The following is a 20,493-nucleotide window of genomic DNA, read 5'->3' as shown; positions in this document are numbered from 1 at the left end:
GCTTGTTTGAACCTGTTAATGGATGATTTGGCCGTAGCTCAGTGCTAGACTTTTGTTAAGCATCTTGAATGCATCCCTGCCATGTATTTTGTTGCCATGTTTGGGTGCTGTAGCTTGTTCATTTAGTTGCATTTAGATGCCTACTTGCTGTTGATCGTAGACCGGTGCCATTTTTGTATCGCTTGCCATTTCCAAACCGTAACTCCGTTTCCGATGATCTTTATATCGTTTTCAAGCGATTTCATCTCATCTTTCCACTGGCACACTTGGAATTCCATGTTGAGGCTAGGTTCATACGTTTCCTGGCATATCTTGCATTTTGCATCCCGCATCGCATCCCGCATAGCATATCATCTTTGCCTCGTCTTGTTTGATTCTTGCACGTGGTTGATTGTGTCCTTGTTGCTTGTTTGTCTTGTTTGGGTAGAGCCGGGATACGAGTTCGCTAACGAGGAGCCCATTGAGTTTACTTTCGAGGATCCAGTCAACTCTGACAACTGTGCAGGCAAGATGATCATACCCTCGAAATCACTACTATCTTTGCTATGCTAGTTTGCTCGCTCTTTTGCTATGCCAATGCTACGATGCCTAACACTTGCTTTCAAGCCTCCCAAATTGCCATGTCAAACCTCTAACCCACCATGTCCTAGCAAACCGTTGATTGGCTATGTTACCGCTTCGCTCAGCCCCTCTTATAGCGTTGCTAGTTGCAGGTGAAGATTGGAGGCCGTTCTTTGTTGGAACATTTATTTACTTGTTGGGATATCATTATATTATCTTGTTATCTTAACGCACCTATATACTTGGTAAAGGGTGGAAGGCTCGGCCTCTCGCCTAGTGTTTTGTTCCACTCTTGCCGCCCTAGTTTCCGTCATATCGGTGTTATGTTCCCGGATTTTTGCGTTCCTTACGCGGTTGGGTTATAATGGGAACCCCTTGATAGTTCGCCTTGATTAAAGCTTTTCCAGCAATGCCCAACCTTGGTTTTACCATTTGCCACCTAGCCTTTTCTTTCCCTTGGGTTCTGCAGACTCAAGGGTCATCATTCTTTTAACCCCCCTGGGGCCAGTGCTCCTCTGAGTGTTGGTCCAAACTGTCAGCCGCCGGTGGCTACCAGGGGCAACTCTGGGCTGGCCTACCGGAAGTTTAGACAATCTGAGTGTGCCCTGAGAAAGAGATATGTGTCGCTCCTATCGAGATTTGTCGGCACATTCGGGCGGTGTTGCTGGTCTTGTTTTAACCTGTCAAAATGTCTTGAAGAACGGAGATACCGAGTCTGATCGGAACGCCTTGGGAGGAGGTCTATTCCTTCGTTGACCATGAGAGCTTGTCATGGGCTAAGTTGGGACTCCCCTGCAGGGATTTGAACTTACGAAAGCAGTGCCCGCGGTTATGGGCAGATGGGAATTGTTAATGTCCGGTTGTAGATAACCTAAACCTTAATTAATTAAAATGAATCAACTGAGTGTGTTACCGTGATGGCCTCTTCTCGGTGGAGTCCGGGAAGCGGACACGGTGTTGGAGTAATGTTTGCGCATGTTGTTCTCTAGATTCTCGCTCGCGCTTTGCCTCCTCTTCTCGCTCTCTTTTGCGAATAAGTTCGCCACCATATTTGCTAGTCGCTTGCTGCAGCTCCACTTATGTTTACCTTGCCATACCTATAAGCTTAAATAGTCTTGATCACGAGGGTGTGAGATTGCTGAGTCCCTGTGGCTCACAATTTACTATTAGACCAGATGCAGGGCCTAATGATTCCACTCCAGGAGACGCGTTTGAGCTCAAGTGGGAGTTCGACAAAGACTCTCAACGTTACTATGTTTCCTTTCCTGATGATCAGTAGTGGTGCCCAGTTGGGGGTGATAGGGACCGCGTCGCTTGTTGGGTTATCTTTTATTTTGGCGCCGTAGTCGGTCCATGAGTGTTTGGATGATGTAATGTTATTTATGTACTTGATTGACGTGGCGAGTGTAAGCCAACTATGTTATCTCCCCTTTATGATTTATATTACATGGGATGTTGTGAATATTGCCTAACTTGCGACATATGCCTTCAATGCGATTATGCCTCTAAGTCGTGCCTCGACACGTGGGAGATATAGTCGCATCAAGGGTGTTACAAGTTGGTAATCAGAGCCTTCCCCGACCTTAGGAGCCCCATTGCTTGATCGTTTTTAGAGGCCGAGTTGTGTCTAGAAAAATGTTTTGAGTCATTAGGAATTATATATCGGAGAGTTTAGGAATTCTTTTTACTTCCCAGTCTCCTCATCGCTCTGGTAAGGCATCCTGACGTAGAGTTTTGACTCTTCTCTTCTCAAATTTCACTAAATTTTTTTTTAGGGTCACGCGGGTACCTTGGAATCGTTCCGATGGTTTTATGATGATAACATTGTCTTGGTGCCTCCTGTCAGCGGTTTAGTGGAAGTGTCCCGGGGAGTTGAGCTCTGAGGTGTTGTCATCATAATTTTATCGTTGCAGTTCTGGAATACCTGAGTTTAGTACGCCGACATCGAAAATCTCTTTTATGCAGTTCGTTGGTGAGATAACCTCGACGCCACCCAGTACTGGGGCGGGAGTTCGGGAGTACCACCATAACTTGTATAACGGATGCTTTTCGAAGGTTGAGGTAGATGGTTTCCGAAGGTTTCTTGGTTATGTGTTGAAGGATGGATACAGCTGGATGTAGGATTTGCTAGTTTGGGTGAGATATTATGCTTCCCCTGTATCCCCAACACCTGATTGCATAACCGGAAAGGTTCGGGAGTTTCATAGGTGGGAAATCTTGTAGCTCTAGTTCTTCTTCCACGGATATTGGTTTGAGATTGGGATTTCTTACCGATTATTCGTTCTTGATCCGTACCTTGTGGATTTATTTCTCTACCTTAATTCTACGTGGCTTCTCAATTTATGGATATGTGACCATTTCAAGAGGAATGCATTCGTTCATTTTGTTCAGATGTGAAGACGATATGTTGCAATTTTCATTCCGTTGGATTCAGCTTCAATATTTGTCTATCAATGTGCTAATGGTGGTCAACCTCTTCAGGATGGCCCCTCCAACGCGCACGACTCCGAATCCTGATCCGCCACCACCTCCACCTCCTCCGGAGGCATGGCAAGCTGTGATGGCCGCAACCAATGCAAACACACAACTGATCATGCAAATTATTCAAGAGCGCAATCAAGGCAACCAAGGGAATCAAGGCAGCAATCAGAATCACTTTGCTTCACTCAACCAGTTCCTTGCTAATGGGCCAAAGACTTTCAGCTGTGATGCCTCTAAGTCGTGCCTCGACACGTGGGAGATATAGTCGCATCGAGGGTGTTACAGCATAGCCCCAAAATGACAGCGATAAATCGGTAAGGGACATCATAGATCGCACCATATCCAATAGAGTGCGATTACGACATTCGGACACACCATTACGCTGAGGTGTTCCAGGCGGCGTGAGTTGTGAAACTATTCCACATTTTCTTAAGTGTGTGCCAAATTCGTGACTCAAGTATTCTCCCCCATGATCTGATCGCAAGAACTAGATTTTCCTGTCACGTTGATTCTCAACCTCACTCTGAAATTCCTTGAACTTTTCAAAGGTCTCAGACTTGTGTTTCATTAGACGTACCCATATCTACTCAAGTCATCAGTGAGGGTGAGAACATAACGATAGCCACCGCGAGCCTCAACACTCATTGGACCGCACAAATCAGTATGTATGATTTCCAATAAGTTGGTTGCTCGCTCCATTGTTCCTAAGAATGGAGTCTTGGTCACTTTACCCATGAGGCATGGTTCGCACGTGTCAAATGATTCGTAATCAAGAGACTCCAAAAGTCCATCGGCATGGAGCTTCTTCATGTGTTTGACACCTATGTGACCAAGGCGGCAATGCCACAAGTATGTGGGACTATCATTATCAACCTTACATCTTTCGGTATTCACACTATGAATATGTGTAACATTACGCTCGAGATTCATTAAGAATAAACCATTCACCTGCGGAGCATGACCATAAAACATATCTCTCATATAAATAGAACAACCATTATTCTCGGATTTAAATGAGTAGCCATCTCGAATTAAACGAGATCCTGATACAATGTTTATGCTCAAAGCTGGCACTAAATAACAATTATTGAGGTTTAAAACTAATCCCGTAGGTAAATGTAGAGGCAGCGTGCCGACGGCGATCACATCAACCTTGGAACCATTCCCGACGCGCATCGTCACCTCGTCCTTCGCCAGTCTCCGCTTATTCTGCAGCTCCTGCTTTGAGTTACAAATGTGAGCAACCGCACCGGTATCAAATACCCAAGAGCTACTACGAGTACTGGTAAGGTACACATCAATTACATGTATATCACATATATCTTTAGTGTTCCCGGCCTTCTTGTCCGCTAAGTATTTGGGGCAGTTCCACTTCCAGTGACCACTTCCCTTGCAATAAAAACACTCAGTCTTGGGCTTGGGTCCATTCTTTGGCTTCTTCCCGGCAGCTTGCTTACCGGGCGCGGCAACTCCCTTGCCGTCCTTCTTGAAGTTCTTCTTACCCTTGCCTTTCTTGAACTTAGTGGTTTTATTCACCATCAACACTTGATGTTCCTTTTTGATTTCCACCTCTGCTGATTTTAGCATTGAATATACCTCAGGAATGGTCTTTTCCATCCCCTGCATATTAAAGTTCATCACAAAGCTCTTGTAGCTCGGTGGAAGCGACTGAAGGATTCTGTCAATGACCGCGTCATCCGGGAGATTAACTCCCAGCTGAGTCAAGCGGTTATGCAACCCAGACATTTTGAGTATGTGCTCACTGACAAAACTATTTTCCTCCATCTTACAGCTGAAGAACTTGTCGGAGACTTCATATCTCTCGACCCGGGCATGAGCTTGGAAAACCATTTTCAGCTCTTCGAACATCTCATATGCTCCGTGTCTCTCAAAATGCTTTTGGAGCCCCGGTTCTAAGCTGTAAAGCATGCCGCACTGAATGAGGGAGTAATCATCAGCACGTGACTGCCAAGCGTTCATAACGTCTTGGTTCTCTGGGATGGGTGCGTCACCTAGCGGTGCTTCTAGGACATAATATTTCTTGGAAGCTATGAGGATGATCCTCAGGTTCCGGACCCAGTCCGTAAGGTTGCTGCCATCATCTTTCAGCTTGGTTTTCTCTAGGAACGCGTTGAAGTTGAGGGCAACATTAGCGTGGGCCATTTGATCTACAAGACATAGTGTAAAGATTTTAGACTAAGTTCATGATAATTAAGTTCATCTAATCAAATTATTCAAAGAACTCCCACTCAGATAGACATCCCTCTAGTCATCTAAGTGAAACATGATCCGAGTCAACTAGGCCGTGTCCGATCATCACGTGAGATGGACTAGCCAACATCGGTGAACATCTTCATGTTGATCGTATCTTCTATACGACTCATGCTCGACTTTTTGGTATTCCGTGTTCCGAGGCCATGTCTGTACATGCTAGGCTCGTCAAGTCAACCTAAGTGTATTGCTTGTGTAAATCTGGCTTACACCCATTGTATTCGAACATTAGAATCTATCACACCCGATCATCACGTGGTGCTTCGAAACAACAAACCTTCGCAATGGTGCACGGTTAGGGGGAACAGTTTTCTTGAAATTATTACGAGGGATCATCTTATTTAAGCTACCGTCATTCTAAGCAAATAAGATGTAAAACATGATAAACATCACATGCAATCAAATAGTCACATGATATGGCCAATATCATTTGCTCCTTTTGATCTCCATCTTCGGGGCTCCATGATCATCGTTGTCACCGGCATGACACCATGATCTCCATCATCGTGTCTTCTTGAAGTTGTCTCATCATCTATTATTTCTACTACTATGGCTAACGCTTTAGCAATAAAGTAAAGTAATTACATGACGTTTATGTTGACACGCAGGTCAAAAATAAATAAAGACAACTCCTATAGCTCCTGCCGGTTGTCATACTCATCGACATGCAAGTCGTGATTCCTATTACAAGAACATGATCAATCTCATACATCACATATATCATTCATCACATCCTTTTGGCCATATCACATCACATGGCACATGCTGCAAAAACAAGTTAGACGTCCTCTAATTGTTGTTGCAAGTTTTTACGTGGCTGCTATAGGTTTCTAGCAAGAACGTTTCTTACCTACACCAAAACCACAACGTGATATGCCAATTTCTATTTACCCTTCATAAGGACCCTTTTCATCGAATCCGATCCGACTAAAGTGGGAGAGACAGACACCCGCCAACCACCTTATGCAACTAGTGCATGTCAATCGGTGGAACCAGTCTCACGTAAGCGTACGTGTAAGGTCGGTCCCGGCCGCTTCATCCCATGATGCCGCCGAATCAAGATAAGACTAGTAACGGCAAGCAAATTGACAATATCGACGCCCACAAATGCTTTGTGTTCCACTCGTGCATAGAAACTATGCATAGACCTAGCTCATGATGCCACTGTTTGGGAACGTAGCAGAATTTTAAAATTTTCAACGCGTCACCAAGATCAATCTATGGAGTCATCTAGCAACGAGGGAGAAAGGAGTGCATCTACATACCCTTGTAGATCGTGCGCGGAAGCGTTCAAGAGAATGGGGTTGATGGAGTCGTACTCGTCGTGATCCAAATCATCGATGACCTAGCGCCGAACGGATGGCACCTCCGCGTTCAACACACGTACAGTTCGGAAGACGTCTCCTCCAACTTGATCCAGCAAGGGGGAAGGATATGTTGATGAAGATCCAGCAGCACGGCGGCGTGGTGGTGGAAGCAATGGTGATCTCGGCAGGGCTTCGCCAAGCACAGGGAGAAGGAGAGGTGCCACGGGAGGGAGAGGGAGAGGCCAGGCGCAAGGGTGCGGCTGCCCTCCCTCCCCCCACTATTTATAGGACCCCTATGGGGGGCGCCGGACCTAGGAGATCCAATCTCCAAGGGGGGGGCGGCGGGCAAGGGGTGGCTTGCCCCCCAAGCCAAGTGGGGCGCCCCCCCCACCCCTAGGATTTCCAACCCTAGGCGCAGGGGAGGCCCAAGGGGGGCGCACCAGCCCACTAGGGGCTGGTTCCCCTCCCACTTCAGCCCATGGGGCCCTCCGGGATAGGTGGCCCCACCCGGTGGACCCCCGGGACCCTTCCGGTGGTCCCGGTACAATACTGATTACCCCCGAAACTTTCCCGATGGCCGAAACTTGACTTCCTATATATAAATCTTCACCTCCGGACCATTCCAGAACTCCTCGTGACGTCCGGGATCTCATCCGGGACTCCGTACAACTTTCGGGTTACCGTATACTAATATCTCAACAACCCTAGCGTCACCGAACCTTAAGTGTGTAGACCCTACGGGTTCGAGAGACACGCAGACATGACCGAGACGACTCTCCGGTCAATAACCAACAGCGGGATCTGGATACCCATGTTGGCTCCCACATGCTCCTCGATGATCTCATCGGATTAACCACGATGTCGAGGATTTAATCAATCCGTATACAATTCCCTTTGTCAATTGGTACGTTACTTGCCCGAGACTCGATCGTCGGTATCCCAATACCTCGTTCAATCTTGTTACCGGCAAGTCACTTTACTCGTACCGTAATGCATGATCCCGTGATCAACCACTTGGTCACATTGAGCTCATTATGATGATGCATTACCGAGTGGGCCCAAAGATACCTCTCTGTCATACGGAGTGACAAATCTCAGTCTCGATTCGTGCCAACCCAACAGACACTTTCAGAGATACCTGTAGTGTACCTTTATAGTCACCCAGTTATGTTGTGACGTTTGGCACACCCAAAGCACTCCTACGGTATCCGGGAGTTGCACAATCTCATGGTATAAGGAAATGATACTTGACATTCGGAAAAGCTACAACAAACGAACTACACGATATTTGAGCTATGCTTAGGATTGGGTCTTGTCCATCACATCATTCTCCTAATGATGTGATCCCGTTATCAATGACATCCAATGTCCATAGTCAGGAAGCCATGACTATCTTTTGATCAACGAGCTAGTCAACTAGAGGCTCACTAGGGACGTGTTGTGGTCTATGTATTCACACATGTATTATGAACAATAGACAATTATCATGAACAAAGAAATATAATAATAATCATTTTATTATTGCCTCTAGGGCATATTTCCAACAGTACATACCACTATCAAAGTGTTCATGGGCTCGCATCGAATGTCGTGTGCATATGCAAAATTTTCTGACATGAATGAATGCGATGCTCCTGAATCAAATAAAAGAGAAGCTGGTACTGAATTAACGAGAAGAGTACCCATCACAGTGGCAGGCTGGTCTTGAGCTTCACTCAGATCAACATGATTAGCCTGACCACGACCATAAGGTCTGGCATCGTTGTTATGGGGCTGATTGTTACGGTCATTTGAAGGTAAAGCCAGCTGATTCTGATTTTGAAGGCATTTCCTGGAACGGTGACCTGGAAGGCCACACTTGAAGCACAGACCATCATTGGGATTGGGAGCAGAAGCTTGGGGTGGTATAGCCCGAAGGGGCTGCCTCTGCGGTGGAGGAGGCAGACGAGGTGTGCCATAGGTCTGTCTTGGTGCAGGTGCAGCTGGACGATACATGTTGTGGGGAATCCATATCCGACGCTTCTGCGCTGACGGGCTCGAAGATGAGCCAACGTCACGGCTGCGCCTAAGGGATCCCTGGTGTTCCTGAAGACCAGTCTCGACCTGAATAGCCTTGTTCACCAAGGTGGCGAAGTCGGCAAAGTCATGAGCGAGCAGTGCTAGCTTAATATTAGGGTGAAGTCCATCACGGAACTTTTCTTGCCTACGAGCATCAGTTGCAATGTCTTCTTCAGCATAACAAGACAAGTCTAGAAATTCCCGCTGATAAGCATCTACAGTATTGTTGCCTTGGGTGAGGTTGCGGAACTCACACTTCTTCTTGTCCATGATTCCTTGAGGAATGAAGCGGGCACGGAAAGCAGCTTGGAAATCCGGCCAAGTGATGACCGTTCCAGCAGGCAGGGTACGCCTGTGGCTGTCCCACCATTGAGCAGTGGGACCCTTCAAAAAGAAAGATGCAAAGGTGACATGGCTAGCATGGGCCACACTAGTAGACTCCATTTCATATGTGATGTCACGGAGCCAGTCATCAGCATCAAGGGGTTGAGTTGAGCTACGGTAAATAGTTGGGTTGAGACGCATGAAGTCCTGCAGAGTTGCTGGGGTTGGCTGTTGATTCATGTTTGTACAAGGAAACTGAGCCATCATTCCTTCCATGAACTGGCGGTTCAGCTCAAATTGTTGCATCATTCCGGCAAAGAATTGGGGCGGTGGTGGATCGTTGGCACCACGGCCACGACCAGCGGGTCTAACCATCCTGCTAACATGTAACAGGGGGTAGTTCAACATTGAGCATTTGTAAAACAAGGATCATTCATGATGAAACATGCATAATGAAAAAGGTACGATGGATACCACTTCGTTGTTATCATGACAGTGTGCGTACTAACAAGAATACTAATCTAAAGAAAAACTATGGCTTATCCAGCTTTGGGGTGAATGTGGTCATGAGATCCTAATGTTAGAGTTAGTAAAACCATTTTAACCTAAATAGTAGAGAGATCGGAGTCCCAGAGTATAGACGAGGAATAAAAGATCCTAATACCACCCATATGGCAATGTGGGCTCGTAACACACACAACCAATGTTAGTAAAAGTTTTTCAGTGACTAGACTCAACTTCGGCCGAGGAGTTGGGAAGGGGGCTACCTACAGGCAGTCGGCTCTGATACCAACTTGTGACGCCCTCGATTCAATCGTACACTAATCATACACACAAATGTGTACGATCAAGATCAAGGACTCACGGGAAGATATCACAACACTCTAGACACAAATTAAAATAATACAAGCTTTATATTACAAGCCAGGGGCCTCGAGGACTCGAATACATAAGCTCGAATACACAAGAGTCAGCGGAAGTAACAATATCTGAGTACAGACATAAGTTAGACAAGTTTGCCTTAAGAAGGCTAGCACAAAAGCAACAACGATCGAAAAGGCAAGGCCTCCTGCCTGGGAGCCTCCTAACTACTCCTAGTCGTCTGCGGTCTTCACGTAGTAGTAGGCATCTTCCGGGTAGTAGTAGTCATCAGTGGCGTCGTCTGGCTCCTGGGATCCGTCATTTGGTCGCAATAATCGGGTATGGGGAAAAAAGAAGTAGCAAAGTAACCGTGAGTACTCATCCAAAGTACTTGCAAGACTTACATCAGATCTAAACTAAGTATGCATCTGTATCAAAGGAAATGGGCTGTATCTGTGGACTAAACTGCAGAATGCCAGAAGAGAAGGGGAAAGCCTAGCCTATCGAAGACTAGCGTCTTCAAGCATCTTCAAGCATCTTGCAGCATATAGAAGAGTACAGATCACCATAATGTAAAGTAGTAGTGTTATCAACCTCGGCCAGAGATCCTTTCTTGACTCCCAGCGAGAAAGCAATCCCAGAGCCATACTATCCAAGTGTCATCACAATCCAATTCTCATCACCATCCAGTTCTCAACACAAGTATCCAGTTCTAGTTGTATCGATCGGGATACAACTCCAAGTATCCGTCACCGTAGGATAGGCTATCGATATAGATGTTTTCTTCCCTGCAGGGGTGCACCAACTTACCCATCACGCTCGATTTACTCTGGCCGGACACACTTTCCTAGGTCATGCTCGGCCTCGGCCAAATAATACGCCGGAACCCGACCTAGGCTTAATAGAGAGGTCAACACGCCGGACTAAGCCTATGCCCCCAGGGGTCGTGGGCCATCTCCCCGGGAACTCTTGCACGTTGTGTACGCGGCCAGTGAGCAGACCTAGCTACCTCCTTCAACAAGGCAGGAGCTTACGCAGTCCAACCCGGCGCGCGCTGCTTAGTCGCTGGCGTCTATTAAGCTTCGACTGATGTATAGGACGCAGAACGCCCATACTATGCCCACATGATGGTTAGTGCTATCAGGCCAGAGGCCCCTCGGATCAAATATCCAAACTGTAGTGGATTAGGCTCATGCAGCACTCGATGGTTACTCTACAGAGTCGTACAACTAAGGGGAGGGGGGTGATGTGCGGTGTCGGGGCCTGGATGTCTATCACGTTGATCGAGTCATCAAACATAAAGCGGGGCAACTGGGACAAGGTGGGGGGTCACTGATGGATCACTAACCAACCTATACTAAGCAGTTTAGGATAAGCAGGTAAGGTATGAAAGCAGGTAATAACAACAGGCTATGCATCAGAGTAGGATCATACAGAAAGCAGTAGCAGTTCTAATGCAAGCATGAGAGGGAAATAAATGGGCGATATCGAAATGCTCAAGGAGGGTTTGCTTGCCTGGTTGCTCTGGCAAGGAGGGGTCATCGTCGACGTAGTCGATCACAGGGGCGGCATCGGTCTCGGGGTCTACCAGAGAGAAGAGGGGGAAGAAGCAGTAAATACAGATCAAACAATGCATCACAAGGCATAACATGATGATAGGCGGAGCTAGGGTTCCCCTAACATAGTACTACACGTTGCAGACGGAGGGGATAAACATCCAAGGATGAATTCCCAATGTTAGTTGGATTCCGGACAAAGGAAAAGAAGGCGAAAGTTCCATGTTCAGCATGCTAGGGGCATGTGACAGATGAACTGACTGCGTATTCGAATTCGTTGGATTTTTCTGAGCAACTTTCATGTAGAAAACATTTTCATCGGAGTTACGGATTATTTTCTATGATTTTTCAAAGATTAAAGCAATATTCTGGAATTATTAAATTAACAGAAAAGAGAAAAAGATGTCAGCATGACATCAGTGTGACGTCAGCAGTCAACAGGACGGTTGATCAGATCAAACTGACCAGTGGGTCCCACATGTCAGCGACTGTGGCACTAACAATGGATTAAAATGACTAACAGTACTAGTTAGAGGTGTGGGCCCCATTAGTCAATGACTATTTAGTTTAACTAATTATTTTTATTTATAAAAATGTTTAATTAGCCTAATTAACAGAGGGGCCCACATGCCAAAGACTCAGCGTGCTCAGTCAGCACAGTTGACCACGGTCAACGTGGTCAACTAGGGCCAGGGGGCCACGGGCAGTGACCCAGGGGTGGGGCCCACCTAGCCACGTCGGCGGCGGGCGGCGGCTCAACGCCGGCGACCTTCAGACACGGCGGAGGTACGGGACGGCGTCGGGTTTCGTTTATAGGCGGCTGTTTCACGCACGAGAGGGCGTGTTCGAACGAGCGGAGCTAGCTGCGTCGAACCGTGGTGGTTATGTGGCCGGAGGTGGCCGGAAACGAGGCCGGCGACGAGCTACGGCAGCAGCACATATGGGACCTCGATGGAAACGGCGCTACGGAGCTCGGCGGAGCGCGTGCGCGTGTTCGTTGCGCTCAGGCGAGCGTGACAGCGGCTATGGCGACGGCCACGAGCTCATCGGCGGCGAGGTGTTCGGGCGCGGCAAAAGCGGCGGCTGCAGCTACGGGAAGAGGCCGGAGAGAGGGGGAGGCGATGCGGCTGCTCACCGTGAGCCTATAGGTGTGCGTTAGCGGGCTCGGGGAGGACCAACAGCGGCGAATCGGCGCCGGAGACGAAGACGGCCGCAGGAGGAAGAAGGGGTCGTCGGGATCGCGGTGGTGGCTCCCTTCTCGCTCTGGTTGGTGCAGAGGCTGTAGCCGAGGACGGCGTGTCTCGTGGACGTGCTGGCGAGGCGCGGGGTGGCCAGTGGCCGCGACAACGACGGAGGACGGCGGCGACCGCGCTCGGGCGTGGATGGGGAACCGGGGGAGAGGAAGCGAGCGGGGAACTGGTGGGGAGAGGGAGAGGTAGAGAGAGAGATGGAGCAAGTGGGAGAGATGGGTGGAGGCCGAGGCGTCGGGGCGGCCTTATCCCCTGTCGTCGCCGGCGAGGTGGTCGGGTGGCGACGAGCCCCTGTAGCGGTCGGAGACCGAGGAACAGGGTGGGGGGTGGGGGGGAGACCGGTGCGAGGGGCAACTGGGCTGGCTCGGGTGGGTAGGTGGGCCGGCCCAGTTGGGTTTGGCCCAAGGAGGGGGGTTTCTCTTTCCTCTCCCTTTTATCTCTTTTTTCTTTTTTTAAAGCTATTCTGTTTTATCTATTTTAGGCCACATAGGCATTTTGTAAAAATGTTGGATCACCACCAATATTACCAGGAGAATATTTTACACATGATGAACATTTTAGTTTTCATGTTTGAGCATTTTTGAAAATCACTTAGGATTTGATTTTGAATCAGAAACTGGAATAATGAAAGAGATAGAGGACAATGATGACCAAACACTTGTTTAGAAAAAATGATTAGCTTAATCCCAGGGGTTACTGTAGCATGATTACACCGGGGTGTTACACCCTCAGAGTGATTTTATATTGAAGATGTAGGTCTCCCAGACCCAATCCGACGGGGCCTACCCGAGTTTTGCAATGCTCCGTTAAAGAAATGCCACAGATGGCGTCCCCAGAGCATCGAAGAGGAGGACAGTGCGGAGATTAAGAAGCTAATGAGCAAAGATACTCGCCCAATCCGGACTATCCATAATTGAGGTAATGTCGATTTCAATAACGCGAGGCATTCAGCCACTCCAATCCAGAGGACTCCCCATGTGGCATTACAATGGGGAAGATGATGCATCACGCTGCGGGCGCAAGGGTCTGGACAACTTTGCCGCCATGTTGGCTGATCTTTATAAAGGGGAGAAAGAAGATTTTACTCGCCTTAAGTGCCGAGACGGCCTTGCCATGTACAACCCCCCTAGCTGGGTGAGCTTTCGCTTCGTAACCTTACTCAATCCTCTTCCTGAGTCGCACCTAATTGAACTTAATTCGACTATGTTTAACAGGAATGGAGGAAGCTTGTCGCGGGGATCTATAGCCCTCTCCCGTAGCCAGAGGACCATGTTCGGGACCTGGATCCCGGATTTGAAGAGGATCCAGATATATTCATAGAGCTCAAGGAGGGGGTCTTTTATCACGCGAGCTACGACGGCAGAAAAGTGGCCATCATAGCCGATTATCCCGGCCTTCTCCCCTCCTCCCACGTAAGTACCCAGGGGACGTCTCCTCCAAAAGAGTTTTCTCATCGCGCCTCACCCACCGCACTGTCTCGTGGTCCAAAGGGGAGGCGCTCGTCTTACCACGCCGCATCAGAAACGTCCCTTAAGAAGGCGACGCCTGTGCAGGGCGGATCTTCAAAAAGAAAGGCGGACGGCGATACTGCTGATCCCCCACCTTCACCAAAAAGGTATGGTTCTTAATATGCCCTTGGCAGATATACCGAATTGTGATGTTTTCCGTTGTGCCACATTTTTTAGGAAAAGCATACGCCGGACTGTATCCGGAGGCCTTGCTGGTCATGCATCACCCTGTTCCAAGGGCTAGGGTTGATACCGGTGAAATGCCGGGTTGTCCTCTCCCTGAGGATTCGGATGATGTATCCATTACCAACTCCGAAGTGGAGAGTGCGATGAACCATCAGCACCGGAGGGCAGCTATGCGCGACCCAACTTTCACCGAAGAGGCATTTAATGCCTTCAGCTCAGCGGATGCCTATATCCGAGCTGCTTGGGATGGGCTCGCTGGAGCCACTCACCAGCATTCAAAGGATATGTGGGTAAGATCATGTGTCAGTAGCCCCCGAGACTTAAAGCAGTTGACGCAACTGATTAAGGATCGTTGCATAATCAGGTACTCACGGAGAAGAACAACATGCTGTCTCAGGAGCTGGAAAAATGCCGGACCCAGCTAACTATTGTCACTGCCGAACTGGCAAAGTCCAAGGAGGCACCGACTGGTAATGTCCGCTACTGTCCGGAAAATATAATCATGTGCCAGCCATGTTATTTTTGAAAGAAACACTAATGTATTCACGACGGAAGGATCGCCTAATCAGCTGGAAGAGAGACTGAAGGCCGCGCAAGCGGATAAACAACATGCTGAAAGGCAAGAGGCCGTTGGTCAGCGTATACTAACACGGACCAGGGATGAGAAGAACAAGCTGCAAGATGCCAACATCAAGCAGGCAGAGGAGCTAAAGGACATATGAGCCCAACTGACGGATGCCTTGAAAGAGAAAAGAAAGCTGAAAGGAGGCATATTCGGTATGCTTTTCAACCTCACTTCCATATAGTCCCCTAATGGGAAGTTTGAACAACTTTATTTCTATAGGTGCGCTGACTGGGCGGCCCGAAGGAGAGGTGTCCGGATTTCAAGGCGATCTGCTACAAGAGTTGCCCAAAGTGCATGAGCGAGCAAGGAAGGCAATGAGGAACATTGCTAAAGCTTTATGGCCGACCGAGTCTCCTCCAGGAAGTATGGAGGAACACGTGAATTTATTCAAGGGATCTCTTCGCCATTTTGAACTATGGAAGATATCCGCATGCCGAGAAGGCGCACAAGAGGCCTGGGCCATGGTGAAAACACGGTACACCAGACTTGATCCAAATCATATGGCGCGGGTCAGGCCTCGGGGACCAGATGGACAGGAAATTCCTGTTAGCTTAGTATATGACCAAGTAAGGATAGCCGCCAAGTTTTTGCAACAGGATTGTAAGCTAGAAAACTTATTAGATGGTCTAAAGGAAGAGGAAGTTTTCGAGTCCAAGTAGTAATGTACTTCTATCGACAAACGTAACTCCAGCCGAATTATAAAACGATTGTCATGGTAGACCTTCCGCTTTAACCTCCAAAATCCAAAGTTTGGAGTGTTTCTGAATACTGTACCGGCGGTAAGCCCTGAAGTATGTTTGGAAACCGGGCAGTCCGGTCATAGTTGCTTGAATAGACAAGTTGTATCGGGGAGTTATGTTATATTACATTTGATCATAAGAAACATCTTCCAGAGAGAATAGTTCCATTAAGGGTTCCGCTCCCTGGGCCAGCATGCGTTGTTGTGCATGAGCTGTGATGCTAAAAATCACACTACACATTGTATTTTGGGGGCTTGTATCGCAATGAGGGAAGTTCATCTTTTGTCCGCCGACCTATTATTCCCTTAAGAACGCTAACTTTCGGCTTCACATGTCTGAGGTACACGCTCGGATAACCCGGCTGTAACAATCGCAGAGGTTCTCCCTTTATGCCCTAGCCGAACAAGCGGCAATGTAGGGCATAAGCACAGGAGCCAGACAAACCAGCTTGGCAAAAACTTAAGTCATAAAGGTGCGTATAATGACGAAGAAAAGACATATGAGAAGACGACACATATACGGTGAGCTTGATGCTCAAAAAATAATAATAAGCTTATGTGACTAGAAGCCCCCAGGTATTAGGGGATGTACATTTAAGGATGTATACCCCTTAAGTGTGCGGTTTATCCGAACACGGGCTAGAAGTCGTATAAAAACGAAAAGAAGAAAGAGAGAAAAGAGGAAAAAGGTAATGAACAATGATTCCGGACTTAGGCGTAGAATCTTCAGAGTCTGGCAGCATTCCATGGGTTTGGCTCTAGGCGATTGTCCGATGTATTACGATGGCGATAGGGTCCTCCAGTGAGAACTTCATCTATAATGAAGGGACCCTCCCATTTGGGTTTGAGCTTTTCCTTTTTCTTCTCTGGTAGGCATAGAACGAGTTCACCGACATTATAAGTCTTGGCCCGCAATTCTCTGCATTGGTATCTTCAAGCTTGTTGTTGGTAGAGTGCTGAACGAGCTTTTGCGACATCGCGCTGCTCCTCCAGGCCATCTAAGTCATCTTGACGATCGAGCTCGGCCTCTCTCTCTTCGTACATGCGTACTCGAGGTGAGTCATGAATAATATCGACGGGCAATACCGACGTGCGGTTGGGCGTGGTCCGCAGCCCCCAGAGTACGGAGTCGAGCTCCTCAACCCAGTGTTTATCTGACTCCTTTAAGGATCACACTAGTATGGGTTTAATGCCACTCCTTATCAAGCCATTAGCCCGTTCGACTTGACCGTTTTGTTTGAGGTTCAAAGACGGAGGCATAATCGAGCTTGATGCCCAGATTAACACACACCAAGTCTTTACCTCGTCGGCTGTGAAGTTAGAGCGTTATCGGTAATGATGCTGTGTGGGACACCATAACGGTGTACGACACCAGATATGAAATCTATCACTGGTCCGGCTTCGACCGTTTTAACTGGTTTAGCCTCTATCCACTTAGTGAATTTATCCACCATGACCAGCAGGTATTTTTTCTTATGGCTTCCCCCTTTAAGGGGGTCCGACCATGTCAAGCCCCCAGACCGCAAAAGGCCAAGTAATGGGGATTGTTTGTAGGGCGGTAGGTGGCATATGGCTTTGATTGGCGAAAATCTTTCATCCTACACAACATTGGACGAGGTCTTGTGCATCTTCTCGGGCTGTAGGACAAAAAAACGGGTACGGAAGGCCTTACCGGACAAGTTTAAGCATCATTGTATGTGTATGAACATCTTTGTATCGCTGGGAAAATCCGAGTGGCCTATGTTTTGCCGGAGTGTTAATTCATTTCCGTTCCGGCAAATTTCAGGCGCTCGATATGTCCTATTTTACCAAAGGTCATGCCGGATTTTTTCGTGAATCTAAGCATAACTTGTGCTAGAATATGTAGGAACTATTGAGTGCCCCAAATTTGTGTGTTGAGTTTCCTGGTAGTTGCCTTCGATCGATTTTCAATTAATGTTTCAACTATGAACATAGGAAATGTCTGACGATGAAAAGGATTTCGGTATTTGCGAATACTATGACGACGAGCGCGGCCTGTGCGACAGAATCTTCCTAGTTGATTATTGGCGCTTCAGCATCAAGCTGGACGAGAACTTATTAGTGGATATAGTAAGTCACAACAACAAGTCTTTTTTCGTAATTAAGCATGATTTCTGCTTCGTTTGCTTCAACTTATTTTTTTTTACTATTCTACTAGCATATCCCCTGCCATGCAAGAGTTTTTGTCTTGGATAAGATAGGTTTCAGTCCTATGAAAACTATGAAGATAAATAGAATTTACTTAAAGACCGAGCATGGTTATACTTTCGACGCAAAATTATACAATACAGACACATACACCTATTTTGAATGCAAAACTTGGCAAGCACTATGCAAGGCTTATGCATTTGATCCTGATATGGTTATCGCCTTTGATATTCGTCCGGAAGATGATATTGAAGGTAATAAAGACATCTGGGTCGATGTGCAGACGCCTCCAGTTCTACCATTATGTGAGTTTCTCAACCATATTTATGTCTTCAATATTGTTTATTCAAAAATAGTTGACAACTAATTTCTATTGACAGCTTATTTCCATTCAAGCAAACATGTTTGTCGCTTGTTAGACATGACCGTCCATTGTCTCGGGGATGAACTAAACTGCGAGGACATAAGTCATTATGTTTCATGGCTTCAGGATCTTGATGGTGTCAAGACAAATTATTTTCCTGGACTTAAAAATCTCAGTACTCAAAACATGCGACCAATAGTGTTCGTATTGAACTACGGTCACATCTATTTAGGAAAGATGTTAAGATTTTTACTATTTGTCCTCAATGCATCTTTTGCATACATTATTTTTTAAGCTAAACTTCATTGCTAAGTATGTTACTGTACGATGTTCTTCAACAGGGACTCCCGATGATAGTTATGCCTCATTTGATCGAGACTAAATGTCGCATGATAATGATTAGCTTACGAGCAAGACATTCTACATTGCACATGAGTGCATTCAGGATTTCTAAAACCGAGGAATGCTTAATAGTGAAAGACTGGAGCAGAATCGTGAATGATCGCAGAGAAGTACTAGGGGCAGCAATCAGAAGCGCAGTCCACGATTAGGAGACAGGTTCATCTGCATGCTGCAATATGATGAAGCAGGAGTGCTACACACGTTCTATGCTATTTTACCTAAGAGAGAGCAGTAGGAATGATTAGCTACCTATAATAAGTTTGAAGATGATGTGCTACACTATGACTATGATGATTAAATAGCTAGTGTTGGTGGTAATGACTATGATGATTATTATTAGCTAGCTAGTGTTGGTGGTGATTAGATAGCTACACTATGACTATGATGATTAAATAGTGGTAATGACTATGATGATTATTAGCTAGCGTTGGTGGTGATGATATGATGTAAGAGTTTTTATATTAATATGATGATGATCATGATGATGAGTTATTATATTATTGGGTGAAAGAACCGCGGATTAGTTTCAAGTGGATGGATCCTAAGTGATCCTAATAACTCATCATGATGTAAAAACAATCTCTAAATTGCTATTGTATGAAAACTTGTATAAAGGTGTATGAATAACGACATAAAATAAAAAAATAGAATACCGAATAGTAGTAGCGCGGCTCTGAGACGCGCTACTAGTAATTACCAGTAGCGCCGGTTCCAACATGCGCTACTACTAAGTACATATAGCAGTAGCGCGTGTCAGCACACGCTACCGCTAACCTTTAGTTGTAGCGCCGCACTACTGCTAGGCTTTTCCCTAGTAGTGCAGGGAAATTTTAGTTAACAATCCAATGGTTTGACATGATTACATGGTGCTAATCTGGACACAATAGTAAGTCAAAACCATCCTACATAACAATAAAATATTACTGGAACCACAAGTGGGCTCTTGGTTACACAACCAAGTGCCTTAATATGGCAGAATTCAGGAAGTTTAATTCTGAGCATTTGCAACATCTTGTGCATATCCTACTGATATGAGAATCATTAAGTCCATAGCTCACAACATACGAGATGTTGTTTTTGTACAAATGGAAGAGTTATTAGTGTTTTTTAAAAGATACTGTCAATACAACGACTGGTAGGTCCTGTAGCTAAGATTGATTGTTCTTTAACAAACAAGCTTCTAAATGAAAGCCAAGATACTATCATTAGCTAAGACCAGCCATTGTTTAACAAATGGGCTTCTTAACACAAACCAATGAACTATAGTTCACAATCAAATGATCTGACATGATTACGAAAATGGGTCTTTTCTAAGACAGATGATTCTTCTCGAAGAAACACGATCCGATTTTCCATACCCTTATCAGCGTATGGTCATGAACTTAATCCATAACTAATTACGAAACCTACAAATGGGCTTCTTAGAGCAAACCAGGGAACTGTTAGTTCACAATCCTGTTCTGACGCATGCGAACAGGGGTCTTCTCTAAGCATTTCAACTGAACTGCAATCATGTTTCTTGAGGCAAGAATGAAACCATGGAACATTCAGTTCATAATTCTATGATCTAACACAATTACAAACGTGGCCTTGTTATAAGCATTTCAACTCAGCTTCAGTAGTGATGGGACGACAAAATCACCAAAGATATACGACACAATATTGGTAGGGATCAACCAAGTAAATGTGATCGACCAAAGGCGAGGGAGGTCACCTTGTCTGCGCTACAGGGGGGACTTCCTGGTGGTGGTGTCGACCACCTTTGTTCGCATCCTAAAAGGTCCCATTACTAACAGCTGCATGTCCTGGGTTCCCCGCATGACGACTACTA

The sequence above is a fragment of the Triticum aestivum genome, chromosome 5A (genome assembly GCF_018294505.1).
Source record: "Triticum aestivum cultivar Chinese Spring chromosome 5A, IWGSC CS RefSeq v2.1, whole genome shotgun sequence".
In the NCBI taxonomy this organism is placed as follows: domain Eukaryota; kingdom Viridiplantae; phylum Streptophyta; class Magnoliopsida; order Poales; family Poaceae; genus Triticum; species Triticum aestivum.
The sequence above is the reverse complement of the archived record's forward strand: the minus strand, read 5'-3'. Positions refer to the sequence as shown.